Consider the following 22,497-nt stretch of genomic DNA (forward strand, 5'->3'; position numbering starts at 1 on the left):
GTAGCTGTTCATGGATCACAAACACAGATCTCAGTTCCCGAGGACGGTTTCAATGAGACAACCCACCATGTACTCCTACATGGCCTCTCACCGCTACCTTTACCAAATCGTGTTCACACACTTAGTTCACACACAGTAGGACATGTTCATCACCATTCCAATTCATCCCCGATGAATCAGACCTGACTCAACTCTAAGCAGTAGCAGGCATGACAAACAAGCATGAATGAGTAGGCAAATCAGGGCTCAAACAACTCCTACTCATGCTAGTGGGTTTCATCTATTTACTGTGGCAATGACAGGTCATGCAGAGGAAAAGGGGTTCAACTACTGCATCATGTAACAGTTGAATCGTTATTGTCCTAATCCAGCAAAAGAGAGTAGGAGCGAGAGAGTGGGATCGTATCAGAATGAACAAGGGGGTTTTGCTTGCCTGGCACTTCTGAAGATAATATAGCTCTTCATCGGTGTCATCGAACTCATCGTCGAAACCACGTCTACTGAGAGGGGACAAATACCGGCAAACAAGAAAGAACACAATCAATGCAATGCAACAATTATGATGCATGATAATGACATGGCAAAATGATTGTGTTGAGCTAGTGCAACTACAACCAGATGGGTTTGAGCTATTTTGAATCAAATATTCAAAGTTCAAGCTCATTTGTGATCTTAAATAGTGCTTTATCATGTTTTGCACTAAACAGCAGGTTAACTTGTTTAAATATGCATGAAACCAGTACAGATGGATATATTGAATTTTTTGATCATTTTTGTATATAATTTGTTTGATTTGGAGTTACGGATTAATTTCTATGAACTTTTTTAAGTTAGCATTATTTTTTGAATTTTCCTGAATAAGAATAAATCCAGAAAATAATTAACTGCATCAGCATTGCGTCAGGGTGACGTCAGCAGTCAACGGGGAAGGTCCAGGTCAAACCTGACCAGTGGGTCCCGCGTGTCAGTGTCATTAGACTAGCTAATTTTAGTTAGTCCTAATCCTGGGTTAATTAGCAGGACGGGGCCCGCACGTCAGTGGCTCATCTACTTAGCTAAGTTAATTAACACTAACTAAACCTAACACTAATTAAACAGGCGCCTGGGCCCACACGTCAGGGGAGGTCAAACCAGTGGTCAAACCCCGGTCAAACGGTCAAACCCGCCGGCGAGGCCAGACGCGGCGGGGCACCTCGGATTTCACCTACGGGGCACCGTTCGAGGCGTCGTTGGGCTCTACGGCTGCGGAGTGACGAGGCGCGTCGGGTGGTGGTCGTGGGCGGTGCCGGGGCGGACTACGGCGGCGTCGGCAAAGACGACAGCGGCGGCCGGAGCACGGCTATGCGCGGGCGGGGTGCTGCAGCTCGAGGCGAGCGAACGGAGGTGTTAGGCAACACCTAATGGGCAGCAGGAGCACGCCGGAGCAACTAGTAGGAGCGGAGGGGCTCGGGGGCACGGAGCTCGCCGGCCATGGCGGACGGCAGCTTCGGGTGCTCGCGGGGCAGCGGCTACGGGGAGTGCATGAAGAAAAAGGCGGAGGGGAGAGGTTCAGTGGCTTACGGCGAGTCGTCCGATGCAGACGGCGGGGTCGGGGAGGTGTCGGAGCGAGCGGGGCGGCGAGGCGGATCTCCGGCGACCCCAGGAAGATGAAGAGGTCGGGGACAGTGCTTCGAGGCGTGCGGTGCCGCGTGGCTTGGCAGAGAGGACTAGGGCGACGAGGCGGATCTTCTGGACTGCTCAAGGGGACGAGGGGGAGGCGATGGCCGCGGTGGTGCTAGTTGGCGGCGGCGGGCGCATTCGGTGAGGTGGGGAACGGCGAGGGAGGGGGCAGGGGGAAGAGATGAGTGGGTCGGCGCGATCCAGACGATAGCGGCGAGGTGTTTCGCGGCGGCGTGCTGGCCTCGGGCGGCCAGGCAGGTAGGTGGCGTGGTGCGCGGGGAGCGAGCGCGCGTCGGGCATGCGCCCTGTCCACTGGCGCGAGGAGGACGACGACTGGCGCTGGGCCAGTGGGCCGCACAGTAGTGGACTGCACAGGTGAGACCAGGTACTTTCTCTCTCTCTCTCCTTTATTTCTGTTTTTCTATTTATTTTTCTCTGTTTTGATTTAGTTTGAAAACTAAACCATTTATATAAATTCTGAAATTATTTGTGGGAGCTCTCTGCAATATACCAGCGATCCACAATTACTTTCAAAATATTTGGAGCTATAAAATTAGTTATAGATTTTATTTGCTCCAACTCAAATACAATATTGATTAATTCAAAAATCCATAAATGGCCAAGAAATATGCTCATCATTTATGGCAGAGGTTTTCACCTTTATCATAAATCATGAACATTTTCAAAGGGCATTTTGGGGTCATTGAAAGTATTTTTAAGTTTGAACCTAGTTGAATTCATTTGGTGCTAGGGTTTCAACATCCCCATTTCAAGTTTCTTTGGAATTTAAACATGATGGCATGATGAGAAAGCAACGTCAAACAAGGGCTGACCTGGGGCTGTGACAGCTCACCCCCACTAAACAAGAATCTCGTCCCGAGATTCAAGACGTGAGGTAAGAAGACAGAGGGACACAAGCCAATACAATCTTCACGATCCAGATGTCTTTCTCGAGGATGTTGATTCATTGCACCACCTTGATCTGGACGTCTTTGCTTTCGAAATCTTCATTCAACTCGATGACGATAAAAAGAGATTCTACAGGAAACGATCTTCTCGAAGATCGAGCAATTCACGATCAACTCACGGGATGAGACACAGTAACTCTCTTGAGTTGAGACACAAACACACATCAAGAGGGATGGAAGAAACAGATGGCGAAGGTTCGATTTGGTAGGCAACAATTCCATGCTTAAATAGATGGTGAGGGGGTGTCAAGGTAGCGAGGAGTTAAGTTGCCCATAATACCATAACGAGACATCTTAGGGGAGATGACTTGTAGAGTTATTCCCTTAAGTGGAAAAAAGAATTACTTTTGATACGGAGATCATTGAAACTCTCTATACCAGCCTAAGGCAATTCACCAACAATCGTTTGGCAGAGTTGAGAGGAATGGCATACCCGGACTAGAATGGATGATGTGGACTACCTTGTTGAAGACAACGCGATGGATGATTTTGCTTATCATCGGGAATAGATGGGACCCATGGTAGGACCACTTTTGAAGATGATCCTAAACAACAATTATTCAGAGGGCAACATGGAATTGGCACAATGTCGCTGCAAGCTGGGAACAAAATGTAGATGTTGGGAATGTTCCAACCATCATATCTGCCTGAGATTCAGATCTGGTTGGTGTCAGGATATTCCAGACTCATCCAGTCTGGAGAGAAAAATGAAAGATTGCAACACAAATCGACGAGATGGCGTTGTGAGACTCTCGGGAGATGAACTATGATAGCAAGATCCAAACATGAGTTGGTTCTCCTACATACATGTGAACATGTTGTCCAAGACAAGCATGACCACATAGTAGTCTTACAACGCAACACTACCGAGTTCCGATTGGGAACCATCATTGCGGAGAGCGAAGTCCTGCGCATGTACCTTTGGGTCCTTAAGGATTAGCACTTAAGAACTTCTTTTCCTTGAACAAATCAATCAGTGGCTTGGTGTGCTAGGGATTACACATGGAGTGGAGGTAGCGAGCCTATCAAACCATTGAATACTTCACACATGCATGACTTATTTGGGATGATTCCAGGGGAAACAAAACAAACCTTTCTCAAATTCATGGCGGCAACTTACACCTAATGCACGTGAACTTGGAGAAAGTCACTTCTTTCACCAAAACATATACCTCATGAGCGGAACACGAAGGCAATGCTTACAAAATTTCCAACACTAGCTTGATGTTCAACATGAATCATGGAAGAGACAAGATGCTGCTGATGGGCTCAATAGCAACTCATTGGAATTTCCATATCACTGGACTTCCACCATCAAGTGAACAATGTGATAGTATTGGTCAGACCAAAGGATATAATGGCATATGCTCGAGGAAACCACCACGAGTAAGACAACATTATGAATATCGTTGGTTCTGATTTGATTTGATGATAACCCATACTCAAATCAAAGTGTGGACAAGACAATAGATCCAACAATTGATCCCGAGGACCAATCGACGAAGACATCATCTTTCTTCAACACACACTTCAAAGGATATCCCTTAAAATGAACTAAGTCGGACAAAGCTTTTATCTTCCAACTCTCCAAGTTGTTGTTTAGCTTGACCAACTAGCTCAGGGGTATCCACCACAGATTCTTGGAGAAAGAGTGGTTTATTGGGGAACCAACTTGATCACGAACTCAACATATCGGTCAGGGGACGAGCTGGTGATACTTCCGTGAAGATATCCAAAAAATCACGAACCACCGATATGTCTCTAAGCTCGAGAACAATCTTGCTTTTCAAGGCAAGACGACATGATCAGAAGAGCAAGGGATTAATCCTAACTCAAAGATCAGAGAGTGCACTAGAAATAAGGACAAGGAAGCACGATCAATCCTAATATAGTGATTCGATAACCAACACGCTAAGAATGATATTAATGTCCATTAACTACCAAGCAACGGGGTTGCTAGCAGTACTGATTTCACACATCACAATTCGCTTGTCAGTATTCCGGATACAAAAACACGGAAAACCGAGGAATGAATGATAATGGCAAGAAGTATCACTGCGTCAAGAATTCGTAAGAGTTGGTGCAATTCTCATGACATTCTTGGCACAAGATGGTAATACTTCAGGGTAGAACGGAACAAAAGCTGGATTGGCATTTTGATCTACGGGATACAACTACTTTGACCCAATCCTAGAAATGGACGAGGTACTTGAGTTTGTTTCTCCTAGTCATTCCGGAATAGAATGGCTTGACGGACCACAAGAATAATAGGCATCGATAACACGAATGCACAACTACTCTTGACCCACAATTGACAGACGAAGGTCAGATAACAACTAAAGAGGGACAACTCAAGGAACATATAACTTTTGAGTTGTGGATGCATAGATTAGCATGTCGAACGAGTTCAACATATTTCTCCCGAATATCCCATGCAGAAAGTTCGAACTGGTAGAGTCACAACATAGAATCAAGAACTCGTCAAGAGCACTCTTGTTGTGATCTTTTGGTTCAAAAGAACTTCTACCATAATCAGTTCATGGTATTTGGAAGAAGGAAATACCACGGACCTCGAGGACTATCGCAAAGGTTACTAATATCCCTAAGGTATGAGCAACACTATCAACACGAGGTAAGTAGAGTGAATCTTGGGCTTAAGAACCTAGAAATAGAAGGCCTACTAACTAGATGGCATCACGGGATGCTTTCGAGAATGGTGGCCAGAATCATCACACGGGGAACACAAAACATGGCTAGTTTACTAGGTAATCTTCTAACACACCTAGGGTCGTAATAATAACTCCAACATATATGTCGAGGCAATAAATTACCTCAACGCACTGGTTAGTGTGCTTATTCTGACCCTAAAGGACATCGGGAATGGAAAGAAAGGATTTGCAAATGCATCAGACTATTTAGAGACCTAGGATGACTCGGACAGCATATATAACGGCTGTAAATGCTCAAAAAAAGATTTGAGACATTCACAAGGATTTGCATAGTCACTTAACAACATCATATCAAGGTTCTGGTTCAACTGACAACATACTAAAAGTAGTAGAAACTGAATTGAGGCATGGAACCAACAATCCTATAAGTCTCTATCATATTAACTCGTCATCCTAATAGATAGATGAGAAGGCCTAGTTCTTAATCCCCGTAGAAAGGAAGAGGATGACTCAGATCAGAAGGGCATAAAGTAAAGGAGTAAAAAGAGCCTTACCACTACAAAAAAAAGACACATCCGTGACATTTTGGGCCGAACGATTTTTTTTCTGTCATACATATGACACTTCTATGACGATAATTATGACAAAACCCGGTATCATCATAGATGTGGTGGGCTCCTACTTCTATGACAAAAATCATGACAGAAAATGGGCTTTTCGTCCTGGGCAGGCCGGAGACGCAGCTGAATGACATTCTTTGGGCCGTCCATGACGGAAAAAACCGTGGTAGAAGCAAGGGCGAGGAAAATTTCAGGGAGTTCCCGGTTACGGTGGGAGGTCAGGGGCCGAGCGATGCGCGTTTCTCTCGTACACGTACACGCGTGTGTGCGAGGCGTTGGCTCTAACTGAACCCGAGCGAGGCGTTGGGCTCTAACTGAACCCGAGCGATTGCACTGCAGGCTACGCGTTACTGAACTCGAGCAATCGATCGATGGCTGTTAACTGAACCCGATCGAGCGATTCCTTCGCTACTGCTGCTAATTGAAGCCGATCGATGCTGCCTTTGGATGAACAGTGAGCGTTGCTGGGGGGGTTTGGATGAACAGTTCCCGGTGGGGGTGGATGAACAGGACCCCGTGGTGTTGCCTCTCGATGAACAGGACCCCGATCGATCGAGACGGTTGGGGCAGGATGAACAGGACCCCGTGGAGGGCAGGATGACCAGGACCACCCCGTGGAGGGCAGAATGAACAATAGACGGTGGAGGGCTGGATGAACTGTAGCCCGTGGAGGGGTGGTTGAATAGGAGCCCGTGGAGAGGGCTGGTTGAACAGTAGCCGGTGGAGTAGCGCGTGGTGGAGGCTGAATGAACAGGAGCCTGTGGATGAACAGTCGCAGGTGGAGGCTGGAGGAGGTCGACGGTGGATGAACAGTAGCCCGTGGAGGCTGGAGGGGGTCGACGGTGGAGATGAACAGTATCCCGTGGAGTCCCGTTTTGCGGTACGCCAAACCCCTCCCGATGAACAGGACCCCCGTTTCGACCGTAGCGCTCCAACACAAGTCCGTTTCCTCCGTTTTGTGGTACGCCACACCCCTCCCGATCAACAGGACCCCCGTTTCGACCGTAGGAGGTCCGTTTCCTCCATTTTACGGTACGCCAGACCCCTCCCGATGAACAGGATCCCGTTTCAAACGTGGCCGCTCGAACACAAGGCCGTTTCCTCCGTTCTGCGGTACGCCAGGCCTCGTTTCCATCGGCTGTTCCGTCCAAGCTCTCCCGATGAACACGACGACGCATTCCGTTCCGACCCAGCCGGTTGGCTCCCCATGAAGACGACGACGACGCTGTTTCTCCATTCCAACCCAGCCATGTACACGAGCCCTGGCCATACGTATGCGCGAGTAGGCGTTCGACACCCCGCCCATATGTACACATACGTGGCCGTATTTTCTTTCCTGCACCCTGGCCGCTGTACGTACGTGTACATGCTACGTGCGCGCCTCTACTACGACACGTACGCGCCTCTACTACGACACGTGCGCGCCTCTACATCCACCAGTATATATGTACATACACATTCGCGACCAGAATGACAACGCTACGTATGCTTCGACCAGGTGGGTCCCGGCTGTCAGGCACTTCCTTGCCTGCGAAGATGTAGCTGGTGGGTCCCATCAGTCAGGGGGGCGAATCGTTTTTTTTTTCGGACGCACTTCCTTGCGTGCGAAGATGTAGCTGGTGGGTCCCAGCAGTCAGGGGGAAATGTTTTTTCGCGAAATACAGTGGCCCGTCCGGTGGGTCCCAGCTGTTAGGTGGAGGAATAATTATTTTCCGCGTAATAAGGAGGCACTTCCTTGCTGCGGCCGTGGACCCAGCTGTCAGCCTCTCCACGTACAGTCCATGTCCGATGGAAGTCATTCCTTGACCACGTTGACCACGCCGTGCCGAGAGCACCGGGGCGGTGGACGACGGCGAGGCCTAGGAAGGGGACGACGGGGAGCCGGGGAAGACGCGGCAGTGGAAGCCCGCGTGGAGAGGAGTACGAGGGTTCACTGGTTCGGCTGCGGTGCGAGGCTGCCGCCGCCGCAGGGCCTGGCCAGCGGTGGGAATAGTAGGGGGCGGTGAGGTCTCCTCGGCAGCACAGCCGGCCACGGGAGGCAGGAGCATGCGGCACGACTGGCGCTGCTTTGGGCGGCTGGAGCAAGAAGACCAGAGGTTGAAGAAGCACTACGGCCGTTGGATGGACATCGTATGGTCACTGGAGCTAGAATCGTGCATATTGACTAAGTTGACAAAGCCCTCCGTCCCCGTCAACTTAGTAGGCCCACAAGTCAGCCTGCCACTATACTAGGTCCCAGCTAACAGGGGGAGTATTCATTTTTTTGTCCGTAATAAGGAGGCACTTCCTTGCGTGCCAAGATATAGCTGGTGGGTCCGAGCTGTCAGCGGCGGTAACATTTTTTTCGCGAAATACAGAGGCCCTTTCGGTGGGTCCCTGATGTCAGGTGGAGGAATCATTATTTTGCGCGTAATAAGGAGGCATTTCCTTGCGTGCGGCCGTGGACCCAGCTGTCGGCCTCTCCACGTACAGTCCACTTCAGATACATGTCGGTCGTTGACCACGTTGACCAGGCCGCGCCGAGAGCACCAGCGCGGTGGACGACGGCGAGGCCTAGGAAGGGAACGACACGGAAGCAGGGAAGACTCGGCAGTTGTTTCCCACACGGAACTGTACGAGGGTTTACTGGTTCGTCTGCCGTCGCCAGAGAATAACAGCAAGTGTGGGTGAGTAGAGGGATGGCTAGGCCAGCGATGGGAGTACGGTGGGGCGGTGAGGCCTGCGCGGCAGCAGAGCCGGCTGCGGGGAGGAGGGAGCAGGCAGTCCCGTCGGCGCTTGTTTGAGCGGCTGGAGCAGGAAGAGCAGAGATTGAAGAAGCACGACGGCCGTTGGATGGACATCCAATAGTCAGTGCTTGTGCGTCAACGTTTTTTTAGGAAAGCCTCAAATCTGTGGAAAACAGCATACATCCCATCTGCCATTATTTCTAATAATTTACAGCCCATTTGCTAATTATTAAGGTTTTTTTGGAGCCCATATTCTTTTTGTTAGCATTACAGGCCATATTGTGGCCACGGTTAAAAAATTATACGAAATTTTGCATATTTCGGTGCGGTCCGGACTGTTTTTAATCCCGAAATTTCGACTCACATTCAAACTGATTTTAAAAATAAATGTATATCAATATAAAATCCAACAAATTCTCCACGCATAAAAATTAATGTAATTTAAAATCTCAAAATAAAAAAAGATATTTGAAACTAATTGCCAGTTTGATGTGTTTTAAAAATGTACAGCCCATTTCTCATTACTGATGGGCCATTTTCTCGGCCAGCCGAATGAAAGCTCTCCTCGTCTTGAAAGATTTGCAGCCCAACAAGCCTGACAAAGCGACTTACTTGGCAAATCACAAAAAACTGGGCTGTGGCCGTGGACCCAGCTGTCAGCCTCTCCACGTACAGTACTCTTCCGATGGAATGTCGTTGACCATGTTGACCACGCCGCGCCGAGAGCACCGAGGCGGTGGACGACGGCGAGGCCTAGGAAGGGGACAATGCGGAGCCGGGGAAGACGCGGCAGTGGATGCCTGCGCGGAGAGGAGTACGAGGGTTCACTGGTTCAAAAAGAAATACTGGGCTACCTATTTTCCCAAAGAACTGGTGCATGAGCTTTTAGCTTTATTTATTTATTTATTTACTTATTTATGTTTAGTGGACCATGCGCATGTACCTGGGCCGGATTCATGTGAGAGCCTCCCTTCCAGTTAATTATGGGCTTCTCTATTGGCCCTTCATCAGTGGGCTGCATGTTATCAACAAGTGGAAAATGTGTTCCGTACGAAAAATAGTATGCGCTACGTACGGTACGGGGCACTAAAGGATCGAACCGTGCAACGACTTCCAAAACATTGTGTTTGTTGTTCTAACAACACATTTATTCAATCAACAGACGAAATATACTACTGATTGTACATCAAAAACAGCAGCAGCAGCAACCAGGGACGGGGGTGCAATAGAAGCAGTAAGCAGGCCAGAAGAGTGAAGACGCAGCTCTCTCTCTTCCAAACCAAACATCAGCCATCATTACAAAAGGGCTACCAAAAAAGAACAAGTGTATGCATCAAACTAAATAAAGATCCTACTACACCAAGTGTACGCATCTAACTAACTGGCTCAGTTAGACATTACTATTTATTAAGCTGTGGAGATTGGCTGACGGCTTGAACCAGATGGGTGCCTGACGGGGAAACTCCAGCCAGCAGGTCAAAGTCTGATACTTGCGACCCTCTCTCCTACTTTGGGCTGCAGAGCGTGGCGGCACATACCAAGGTATGGTGCATGCAGAGATGCATGGTACGCTGTGTACACACAGTTTTGCCTGATGAACGAAACCGCGCTGCCATCATGATCCTTGCCATCGGTTATCTCCTGGTTAATTGGATAATTCAGTCCGAAAAACAGAGAGCGTGTACCAAGGCTACTTACCAGCCTCAAGTGAAAAATTCCTGAAGGCCCAGAGAAGCTGGGATCCTGCTCAAAGACCTTGCAGTGACTGTGACTGTATTCCGCGAAACAACACGTCCGGTACGTGCGAACGATCATCAATCTTTCGCCGTCGTCTAATCAAGCCAGGAACCACCTGCAACTGCCATGCCTCTTTTCTTTGAAAGGTTCTGGGATTAGGAAGGGTAGGGACACCAGGCGGCCTACAACATCATATCAAGTTGGAGTCAAATAAAAAAGGGCTCTTGATTTAGTCAATCTTAAGAACAGCATGGTATGAGCATGAATATTTTTTCAGCAAATGTTGACAGTAATATAAGCAAGCCATCATGATATCATAGGAAAGTAACATACTGCTGTAACAGCCGTTTGTAGCGATGACTGGAGTAGGCCAGCAATACGTCCAGCCATAGAAGGAGTCGACAGCGTAAATGAAGCCCTTGTGTTCAATGGCATCAGAGAACCATGGAGGATGTATGATCCTGCGATGGACGTGCAGATTTATCCACTTATCGCAGTGACCTGTCAGATAGGCGAGACCGCGGTTGAAGAACGCAATTAGCCTGAAGTCTTTATAATTCGCAGATCTTGTGGGCACTTGGCAGATTACAACCTTGAGCAAATCAAACTTGGTATCATGTTGGCTACTGTAAGATTTCGAGTATTCTGGGCCGCGGTGCCAAAGCAGTGCAGTGTTAATCGAAGGAAGGGGGATCAATCGCCGGGTGTAGACATCCACGAGCAGCCAGCTGCCGCGACCGTCGACGAGCACCATCCAAGACGTGTTCATGCCGACCCAGTACATACCGTTAATGTAGTTGAGGCTGACGGGGATCGGATCGCAGTCAAGGGGGTTGATGCTCGCCACCCTACGATCGTTATGCTGCGTGACATGCCGTTTCTGAAGATCAGGCGGCATCAGCAAGCAAGGAGCTGGCTTAAAAAGCTCCGGCCTGAGGGCTTTGAGTAAACGGTACAGCCCCGACGAGCACGCGGCGAGCGGCATGGTACTGAGATTGTCCACACGCGAAACAATGAGCTTGATTACCTCTGTGGGGAGCGAATTCCAGCCACTCTTTCGGCGGACGCTGCTCGGTTCTGCTATTGTTAGCGGGGATGGAAGATTGGACGAGATTATGTGCGGACAAAGATGGAGAAGCGAATATGTGCTGCGGGAAGTGGACAGGTGATGATGACTACAGCACGCCGCTTGACTTACGAGACACATACCAGCAGCGTAGGGTCATGTCAATGCCAGACAACTTGCTTGAGTGATCACAGTACTGGTACTCCCTACAGTGCTATGCCCTAACTTGCTTGAGTAGAGTAGTAGAGTAGGACTCTGCTCTACTACTAGCACCGGAGGAGTAGTATATTCCAATCTAAAATAGTTACAAACTTCAATGCCCGAGCATGGAACGACTACGAACCATGCTCAAAGACCGTGTCTACGTGGTGTTTGAACATGGGCGACAACCTCAACGCCAACGATGCTGCTCCCGTTGCACCGTATGTGTTTCTGTCCTTCCTGTTCGAAATCGTGGTATAATTCATGTTTCTACTTTGTATCCTACAACTATGCTAGTCCACATGATTAGTTTCATCTCTGTTATAGACGTCATGATTTATTTTGTGCTTATTCGGATTAAATCTCGTAGTAACTTTCTCATATATTCACCTGGCGCAACGTCCCCTACAGCCACTCCCGTTTCATGGACGGCCTGGTCGATGCCTCCAAGGAGCCCTTCGTCCACTGCTATGAGTGCCCGATGCCGTTTTGTGGCTCGCCGGCGGACATGGTGCATCACCTCACGGATGCGTGCAGCGGTCACTACTGGCCCTTGGCGGAGAACATCAAGTACGAGACGTGCTACCCCTTCACCATGCCGGAGTCGCTGGAGGATCACCGCCGCCTGCTAGTTTCGGAGGAGAACGGCAGCGTCTTCCTCTTGATCGTGGGCACCGGCGAAGCCCGCGCAGGCCGCCGCCCCGTCTCTGTAATGTGTGTCAGGGGCGACGCCGCTGACGCTGACACTGACACGAGGCTGATGTACGGGTGCGTGGTCAGTGTTACTACCCCTCCGGGTCGCGTGGGCGGCGACCGGCCTCATCAAACGGACTTGGACTCTGGGGAGCTGGGACTATCCCGCCAATGTGGACTTGAAAAACTCATGGCCTCCTTTACCCGCCGACGCGGTGCACGGGGACTTCAAGGAGGTTCACCTAGAAGTACGCATTATCAAGTTAAATGTTGATCATTAGTCTTCGCTCAGTGTAATCCGCTGTCTAAGCATGTGGAGACTTCCATGCAGGATCTTGCTCCATTGGAGTATCGCGCATGAATAAAAGTGTATCTGTTTATGGTTTAGTCTAGAATCTTCCATGTATGAATTTTTACTACAGTACTGGTGAAAGACTTACGATGAACCATTTCTTACATCTCCTCTGCCCGCTTGCAAGTCATCCTGATTTAATCCCTTCGTCTAGGTGTATAAGGGCATGGTTAATATTACTTAATAGTATAGCCAACTGTTGACTATAAGAAAGTGCCATGTCATCTGTAGCCAACATGTATAACAATCGATACTCAAAAACTAATTCTTAAAGATCATTTCTTGCAAAGCACAATAAGTGTTATTTCTTCACAAGTTTTGGATGCAGGTTGAACAGTTGAACGCTTTTGTTTGCAAAAGATACCTTTTTATCTATTTCACCCGGATGTTTGTGAGCTCTAGAGATGAAATAATATCCGAAGAAACCTATCGATGCCCGTTACACATGAGATGACCCCCACATCCTTTGTCAAAATAAACAACTCCCCGATCAATGCATTTCACTCTTCGGTGCAACGCACGGACACCTTACTACTATAGATTAGTATGACAAAAAATTGAACTAACATTATATATAGTATGATAAATGCTAATGCATGTCACCTAAAATTATATCATTCAAAACTATGTTCAAATACGAATCCAACGATATAGTTTTTGTTGACATGCATTAACATTTTGTCAGTTAAATCTCCAGTCAAATTCAATGGGGGACTAATAAACCACGACCGATGTAGTACAAGTGTAGAGGGCGGCGCTCCACGGGAGTCTCACCTCTCACCCCGCTCGTGGCGCGGCAGTAAAGCCGTCATATCACAAAACCCAACCACTCCTAGTAATAAGTGGCCTAGTAAAATAAACGGACAAGCAACCATCACATCCCTCCGTCTTTTTTGCATTTCATCTCTCTGCATTTACTTTCTCCGGTTCATCTCACACACTCGATCCCTAGCTACTACTCCTAGGGCTAGTTCTTTTGGCAGCTTCCCCAGCTTTTCCCACAAGACTAGTCACAGTGGAGAGTAACAATAAGGCACCTCACTCATTTATTTGGGCTTCTAAACTACTACTCCGTCCTGGTTTATTCCTCACCATTGTAATTTGTGCTAAATTTTGACCAAAGATTTAACTGGTTTATTCCTCACCATTGTAATCCCTCCGTCTAAGTGTGTAACTCATCTTACGAAAACCAAATAATCCCAAAACACTTAGGCGCGGTGCATTAACTTCTACCTCGTTTCTTGTTTCTTGACATATCAACCAATAAGAGATAAAGAGTGTCCATGCTTTTAATGACTTGAGATATCAAACACGACATGCAGTGGTTAGTTCATTGCATGCAATACTATTAATTAGCAAATAAACATTAACGTTTCTCGTTTTCTCCTCCTCCTTGGTGACGGTGCACAGCCTAAGATGACTTACTCACCTAGACGGATGGAGTAGTGCATGTGACATGCACTAACATTTCATTAGTTTAATTTATGATCAAAATTTGACACAGATTACAATGGGGACCAATAAACCAGGACGAAGGTAGTAGTTAGAGCATGGTTAATAGTATAGCCAGCTGCTGGCTATAAGCCAGTGCTATGTCATCTACAGCCCATCTTATAGCCAACATGTACAATAATAGATCAAAAGAGTGTACTACTTTTTTATTATGTGGCCCACTTCTCATTCTCACAAAGTGCCTAGGAGCACGTGCTAGAGCTGGCTCTTCGCGAAGAGCCCGCTTACCTTCTCTCTCCTCTTCTCTTTCCTCCAACTAAGCAGAAATATACTAGTTTATTTCTTATAGCCCACTGACTCAGCTCTATTGTACTTGCTCTTATGGGATTACTAATCTAGAAGCCTAAAAGAACTGGCCCCTGGTACTCCTACTAGAAGTAGTACTCAAGTTGGAATTCCAATTGCACGGCACAACTTGTTAGGCATAAAATTCGATACAGGGTGTAGGAAGCGGTTTGGGAATTTGCATGCCTTTCCAACTAGTGAGACACTCCGTACAAAGTACGACAGAGAAATAACCACAGAGAAGGAAGCTAAAATTAAACAATCAAACGAGCATTTTTGCATTTGTCTTGCATTGAATCGTTTCACAAGCTTGACTAGTGTTGTTTTTCTACTTTCACAAAAACCGCATCGTAATGTTAAAACATGCATTTGCACGTACATAAGTAATAGTAGTACTCCCTCCGTCTAGGTGTATAAGTCTTCCCTCCTTCTTGGTCACGGTGCACAACCAAAGATGACTTATTGGCCTGGACGGAGGGAGTAGCACAGTCTGCAAGCATATATCGAGAGAGACGTGTAGTGCGATAGTATATAGTAAAGTTTGTGCTATATGCACGTACTTGCAAAATGCGTACGAATACACAAGGTTTCCAAACTTTCCCTTTTACATACTTAATTAAGGACGCTAAAAATTCCTGAACGTTCGGGATTTATCATTTGCGTCCCAAAACTAATGAGATCGCCTTACAAAACAAAAATTATACTCCTCCTAAAAGCCACGACGCTCACAGGAGCGCTTGCGGTGCGCCACGAGTGCCCTGGTGTGCGGCCGTTTCCCAGCGCGCCGACACAACGCCTCTTCCTCAGCCTCGCAACTCGCGAGGTGCTGATTGGCGGCTTGCCGGCGGGCGAGCGCGATCTCACCGGTGTGGTGATCCGGCACCAACAGGTACTCCTCCTCGCTGGAAGCGTGCACCCGGTCCACGTACCGCCAAGCGTAGATGAGGCGCTTGGGCCCGACTGCACTCAGGGCGTCGGCACGGGCGTCCTCCGCCACCCTCACGGCCCTCGCACGAGCCTTCTGCCAAAGAGCCAATTGCCTGACTCTCTCGGACGCGACATAGGCCTCCCAGGCAGCTTGTTCCGCGGTGCACTTCTCTTCCTCGGCCTTCTTCTCCGCCTCTATTTTGGCGCGCTCTCCTGGAGGCAAAGCCTCCCACAAGGCGACGTCCATTTCTTTCCAAAGCTCCTCAAGGCTGGGGGGCTCGGCAGGCGGCGCGGCGTTCTCCTTGTAGCGGGGAGCCGACGCGTCCTCCGGCGCGCGTGCTGGCGAGATGGGGAACGCCGACGCGTCCACCTCGACGTGTCGCGGCGAGGAGCGAAACACCGACGCGTCCTCCTCGACTAGTGGCGGCGAGGAACAGAACGGCGACGCGTCGCGTCGCGGCGAGGAGCGGAACGCCGACGGGTCCTCCTCGACTAGTGGCGGCGAGGAACGGAACGGCGACGCGTCGCGTAGCGGCGAGGAGCGGAACACCGACGCGTCCTCCTCGACTAGTGGCCGCGAGGAACGGAACGGCGACGCGTGACCGTCCGCGCGGTGCAGCGAGGGGCTCCTAGGGCTTGGGAGGGGCGATGCCATGGTGGTCGACGTGAGAGGGAGGGGGAGGAGATAGCGATGAACGTGAACGTGAGGGGGAGGAGATAGCGATGTGATGGGAGGCGCAGTATTTATAGCGAGCAATGGCAGACCTACGTAAGATATGGACTAAGCTGCACTGACTTAACTGCAGGTCCAGTTGCGTCACTGACATGTGGGCCAGACCCCTGTTGGGCCCATATGTCAGTGACCCAATGCGCCTGCAGTTAAGTAACAACTACGTGGGCATATTTGTTGGAGTAAATTACGGGGGAGCGAAGGGGTGGAAATATTGCTGGTCACAACAGATTGGACGAGCGTGGGGGGAGGAGAGTCATGCATGCAGATTTTTTCACACGGGGTGGAGTGCTGGGACCGCCGGAGGGAGAAGGAGAGTTTGGCGGGCATATTGTTTCCACACATGGAGAGGAAAAGATTTGGAGACGAACGGGCTTCCTGCAGGTATGGGGAACGGTGCATAATAAGTCATCTTGCATGCCGGGCTAGGTATAGTCTCAAGTCATTAAAAACATACACGCCCCACACATGTTCATATTTCAAGGTGCACTAACTTATTGCATGTGATGATTAAGGCTGGCCATAATGGTGGTATCTTAGCTGGTATCATGCACACAGGAATAGCAAACATGCTGATGTGGCAAAGAATTAAAGAAGAGAGGGGGGTTAGAGTAACTAGTGTTCATGCATGCATTGGTAATCACATTTTTTTGTGAAGAACGACAGCACTAGTTGAGTACTTTTGCAGACTTCAAAAACTATTCCACCGCCTCTACTATCTTGCTAAGAGTAGGTGAAAATTTTGAATCGAGCCCTTTAAACTAGAAGGGAGGTAGTGGTACTCTAAGGCTGGTCATAGTGGGGAGTAACTTAGACTAGTAACACGCATATGTTACTAGTCTATGTTACTACCTCTATAGTGCATAGTATCATAGATTAGGATCATAGGTGGTCTCATTTATTGCCATGCATGACACATAGTAGCATCACATTTATTATGTTACGGTATCTACCTATGTTAGTATAATCATCTCTCTCTTATACTCATTATAATCAGTATTGTAGATATTGATATTTTTAGTATAAATTTGGTCGTGGGATTTCATTGATGCCTGTCAAAGCATGGAGGAAGTGGAGCTTAGGGCTTGCATTGCCGGTCTCTACATAGGTATTTCTCTTCATAATCCTGTAATTTTAGAGACTGATTGCGCTTTTGTGGTAGCGTCTCTTGCATCGGGGGACTATGACAGGTCTGCTATGCGTGACCTGAAGATGAAAGCGTTGAGCATCTCGAAGTTGATCAACAATCTTCAATTGTCGAAGATTAGCCGTTCGGCCAATATGGTGGCACACTTAATCGCTAAGTATAGCTTTGACAATAGATTAGATGGTATTCTTGTAAATAACGTACCGCCCTGTGTGGTGAATATTGTATCGAATGAGTGTACTGGTGTGGCTGGTTAATTAATATACGGTGGTGTTCAAAAAAAGTATAAATTTGGTCAAACACTATGCAAACGGTTGACGGGAGTAAAAAGGACCAGAGGGAGTATCATGCATGCGGAGTAGGCAAAAAAATTGCTTGTCAAAAAAAAGGCAAAAAATTTGCTCATTATAGCCGGTCGAAGTCTCAAAGGGCGCGACCGTGCGAGGGAGGCGAAGGTCGTGGGAGGCGCGACATTTGATGGAATTAAGTGAAGTTACATCCACGCGCCGGCATGGCGTGCGAACAGGCAGAAGCTATACCGTCAGGCCTACGATATGGGTCTAGTAGACATGACATCTAGTGGGTCCCGCATAGTTCTCGAGAACTCTTTGTGGGCTTGCAGCTGTTTATCCATCGGACAAGCCAGCAACCCCACAACGTTCGCACGCCCTACTCGTCCCCGTCTTCTACCTTACAACAGTTTGCTCCCAGTCGTCTCGTCCTTTCACATTAGTTTGCTCCCAGTTTTTTTTTGCGGGGTACAACAGTTCAACTTCTCCTAACCCTCCTCCAAAATCCACGGCCTCCAAAATCTCCATGGTTGCCGCTGAGTACCAGGTTAGAGCCATCACCGGCGATCAGTTCATCGTCATCTACACACGTGGATCCGAGACGGTGAAAGCATGGCTTGCTCACTTCCTACGCATGTTTAACAGTTCAACGGATGAGTGGGTCGCTAGGCTAGATGTTGAGTACACCACAGTCCTGGGATGAGAGAAGGATCTAAAGGACGAAGAGAGGAAGAAGCCCGCCGTGATCCAGGTTTGCGTACATAACGTTTGCTTGGTCTACCACATATGCCATGCCGGCGTTGAGTGCAAGGATTTTAAGAACTTCCTCAAGGACAAAAGAGTGAAATTCGTTACTGTAGGCTTTAAGAACGACAGGGATGTCCTGTGTCGGATAGGTCTCGTTGTAGGCCAGCCTTTCGATCTCCAGAAGGCAAGCCTGGTGTCCTCCTCTCAACCTTCAATGCTGACCGTGGCAGCAGCCATGATTGATCCTTCGTACGCTAAACTGAAGAAACCTCATCACGAGTTTCATCATGCATGGGAGTCGAAGACATTAGATGAAGATCACATCCTGTACGCAGCAATGGATGCCTACCTTTGTTTAAATATCTACAAGGGTTGGATGAAGAAGTAGAGCCCAGTGTCCGGTTCAAGCAAAGAAGCGTCGGCGAAGAGGAAGAGGAAGAGGGACGAGGACGAAGTCGAGGACGTGGACTCGGACTCCGAGTAGGTGGCAGTGCCGTCGCTCATGCTGGTTCTACTGCAGTGTCAAGCGGACTAGTTGCTTAGTTTATTTTCAAGGGTGTGTTGTGCTGAGGCCCCAGCAGAACTATGTTTATGTTCTTTCTCGTTATTTGAACTCTTTAGTACGTACAGTAGTACTAGTACTATGTCTTACTACTGTTCTTCTTGCAGTTGGTACTACTGCTCGTATCTTCGTGTTCCTAATGTACTTAATACGTTCGTACTAGTAGTATAATTTGGGTCAGTCGATTTGTGAAAGAAGTTCGACGGAGCGAAGGAAGAAGACGGCAGAAGAGGTGGAAGAAGCCCTTCTAGCCATCCATGTTGCATCAAACGGCTCACATGAGTCAACTGATCCAAATTGCTCCTTCAGATTGCAGGATCCACGTGGCATTCAAGGTCTCAAAGTTAGATTCCGCGTCCGCACCCGGTTTGCGGGCTCGACGCGCGCGCGACCGGCTTCCGCCGCGACAGCCACCATGCGCGCCTCCTCCGCGCGGGCGGAGACGACAATGACACGCTAGTTCCTCCTCGCCGGCGTGCTGGAGCACGCGCTCGTCCTCCTCTTCGTACGCTGCATGCATAGACGCGGCTCCACCAGCTGCTCGCGTGCTTGGCAGCGCGGCAGCATCGCGAGGAGGGACTGCAGACGATGTGAGCGGGCGAGCCTTCGGCTTCATGGCACAGGGATGGCGGCGACACGGCGGTGATGGGCGAGAAATTGTTGGCCGGAGCAGGCGGGCGCCGGCATGCGCAACAGCGGCGGCGGCATATTGATGAGTGCGCGCGTGGGAGCTTACTTTAGTTTTATATATAAGGTTGGTCAAACTTAAAAGAAAACCGTACTAGTACACGTAAACATTAGACTTAGGCAGCGCTTTTATTAGTTAGTACCACAGCCACGATACGGAATCCTGCGCAAGCGCGTGAACCGCGGCTGCGCGGTCGATCGAACGGTGCATCACCGTGTCGCGCTCGAAGGACATCCACCGAACCTTTTTGTGTGTGTGAAAACAATCCTCGAATATTACTCAACTTTTTTTCCTGTGAAAGTTCTTGACGCTGCAATATTTCCATATATTTGAATTTAGCTCCCGTTCGTGTTTATTTGGATTTGGACGTTTTAGGTGCGCCCTAGGTTTTTTAATACTGATTTTCTGTGTGTGACTGAGAGAGAACGTGTGTATGTGTCCATATGTGTGTTGTGGCGGAAGGGCAATGTGGAGCCGGTGTGCATGTGATACAGACATAGAGAGGTGTGAATGTGCAAATGATCATGCATGAGTGAGACATAGACAGATGCCGATACGTTGTGTATACATGAGAGAACGGTCTTCTAGTTTACTTTGTGTGTGTGTGTGTTTGTGTATGTGAGTTTGAGGATGTTGTGAAGTACTATAGACCTTGTATACATCTTGGGATTCGACAATGATTGTAACTATTGAATTGTATAGACCATTACATTCGAAGTCAATAGCCTAATATTATTTCACAATTTCAACAAATGATTAGTTCACTACAAACTAAGAAAACAAATGTGTACTCCCTCCATTTTTATTTAAGTCCGCGTATTAGCATTGGTCAAAGTCAAGTTTTGTAAACTCTCAGAAAGCTTATAACAAAAAATATTAACATATACAATAACATATAAATACCATTAGATTCATTATTGAGTGTACTTTCACATCATACATATTTGTTATGGTAAATGTTTATATTTTTCTATAAACTTGGTCAAACTTTAGGAAGTTTGACTTCGGTCAAACCTAATATGCAGAGTTTACTACTACTACTCGCTAGTTGCTTAGCGGACTCACTCAACATGCCACACGGGGAGTCCAGTGTCACAAAATTTTGAGGCCGGCGGGAAAATCTCCCGCGACCCTGATTCGAGCAGTGGGAAGTTACCATCATAGCCTTCGGAACAGCCTACGGATGACGCTTGGTAGGGGGCTATTCTCGTGACTTCAGGTTCACCCTACCCAGCCAACCCCACCCCGGCACCCAGAGTAGTACACCTGAATACTCCCCATTTTCTATCCCCACCGCAAAATCGACTTCTCCACGGCACCGCAGCCTTCATGCTCCTCCCCTTTACATCGGCGCACTCGTCCACCGCAGCGCATCTGCCTCATCGACGACCTCGTACGCCGCACTGGAGCCGGTCCACCGTCGTCGTCATACACGGAGCCTCTTCCCCGGCATCGTCTTCCACGGTCTCGGATCTGCTTCCCGGAAGCCGACGCCAAACGCAGAAGTACCACCGTCGTGGACAATGAACTGACTCCCGTTGCCGACCATGACTCACAGAGGCCGCCGCGACCATCGTTCTCCTCCTCGATTGGTAATGTGTGTATTGAATCACTTAGCAGTACATGTGCAGTTCCAATTTTGTTCATACCTACCCTTCAAATTTCCTGGGTGCTATTGTTCCCGTAAAAGTAATTGGTTATAGCCTCCATTGTCCAACAGAATATCAGCTTGCAATTGTGCGTCGCTCCTGTATCACGCTGTGCTTGGGTAGGTTTTTCATCTGCAACCAGTAGTGTGGCAAATGATGGAAAGGTTTTTAGAACTAGCAAGATGCCCATGCGTTGCACGCATCAAGATGCGTTTGTATGAGTAGTTTATCTTGTGGGAGAAAAGGATGAACGAGGGAAGGCCTTATTTGCAAATCTGGAGAGGGGTATGGGTATCTTTTTGCAAAATTCCCATTTGTTTCCTTCCTATCTGTCAGATATAAATCGGACGGCCTATATTGCAAGAAAAAAAGTATAGAGAAAAAAAAGTAGACAGTAAAGGAAGTAGAGATAAATATTAAATACTAAATATAAAATAAATATAACAGTAGAGAAGAGAGTAGAGAGATAGCAGAGACGTCGGGAAAGGATCGCGCGCGCGGGAAAAAGCGGCCGGGCGTGCGCTAGTTTTGGCGCGCGGCGTCCGGCACGCTTTATAAAATCCAACGCCCTCCCACCGCTCTGTGCCTTGCCACCGCTCTCTCCCCGCTCTGTGCCTCGCCACCACTCTCTCCTCGCTCTTTTTCGCCTCGCCGCCGCCACGCCACCATGCCGCCGCGTCGCCGGGAAACTTGGCGATACCGCGGCGTCCGCGCGCCCCTCCGGCGGCTTCTCCCCCGAGATCCGGTTCTGCGGGATGCGCCTCGGCCTCGGCAATTTCAACACCGCCAACGAGGCCGCCCGCGCGTACGACGCGGCGGTGTGGCGCCTCCGGTGGCCTCATAGAACATTGAACTTCCCCAACGTGTCGACGCGGGAGCGGGCGCAGGAGCTCGCACCTCTGCCGTGGCTTAGCACCGACGAGGATCGTCGCGACAACCGGAGGCGGGAGCACCGTCTCGGCGTCGCCGAGATGGACGAGGAAGCCATGGCGCTGTGGCGCCAACACTTCCCGCAGGACATCATCAAAGAGCGCGAGTTCTACGCACAAAGGAGGGCGGAGAGGGATAAGAGGAGGGCCGAGCGAGCCGCCTATCGCGAGGACAAGCGTAGGCGAAAAGCGGACGCTCAATTCAACATGAGGCTAGAAGCAGCGTCGCCCTGGGAGTCCGATGACGATCGGTATCTTCACGCCTACAGTCAGACGTCAGAGGAGGACATCACCGAGGAGGAGTCAGACGACAAGGAGTGGTTGAATTATCTTTTTTATC

The sequence above is a fragment of the Triticum aestivum genome, chromosome 3D (assembly GCF_018294505.1).
Source record: "Triticum aestivum cultivar Chinese Spring chromosome 3D, IWGSC CS RefSeq v2.1, whole genome shotgun sequence".
NCBI classification, from domain to species: Eukaryota; Viridiplantae; Streptophyta; class Magnoliopsida; order Poales; family Poaceae; genus Triticum; species Triticum aestivum.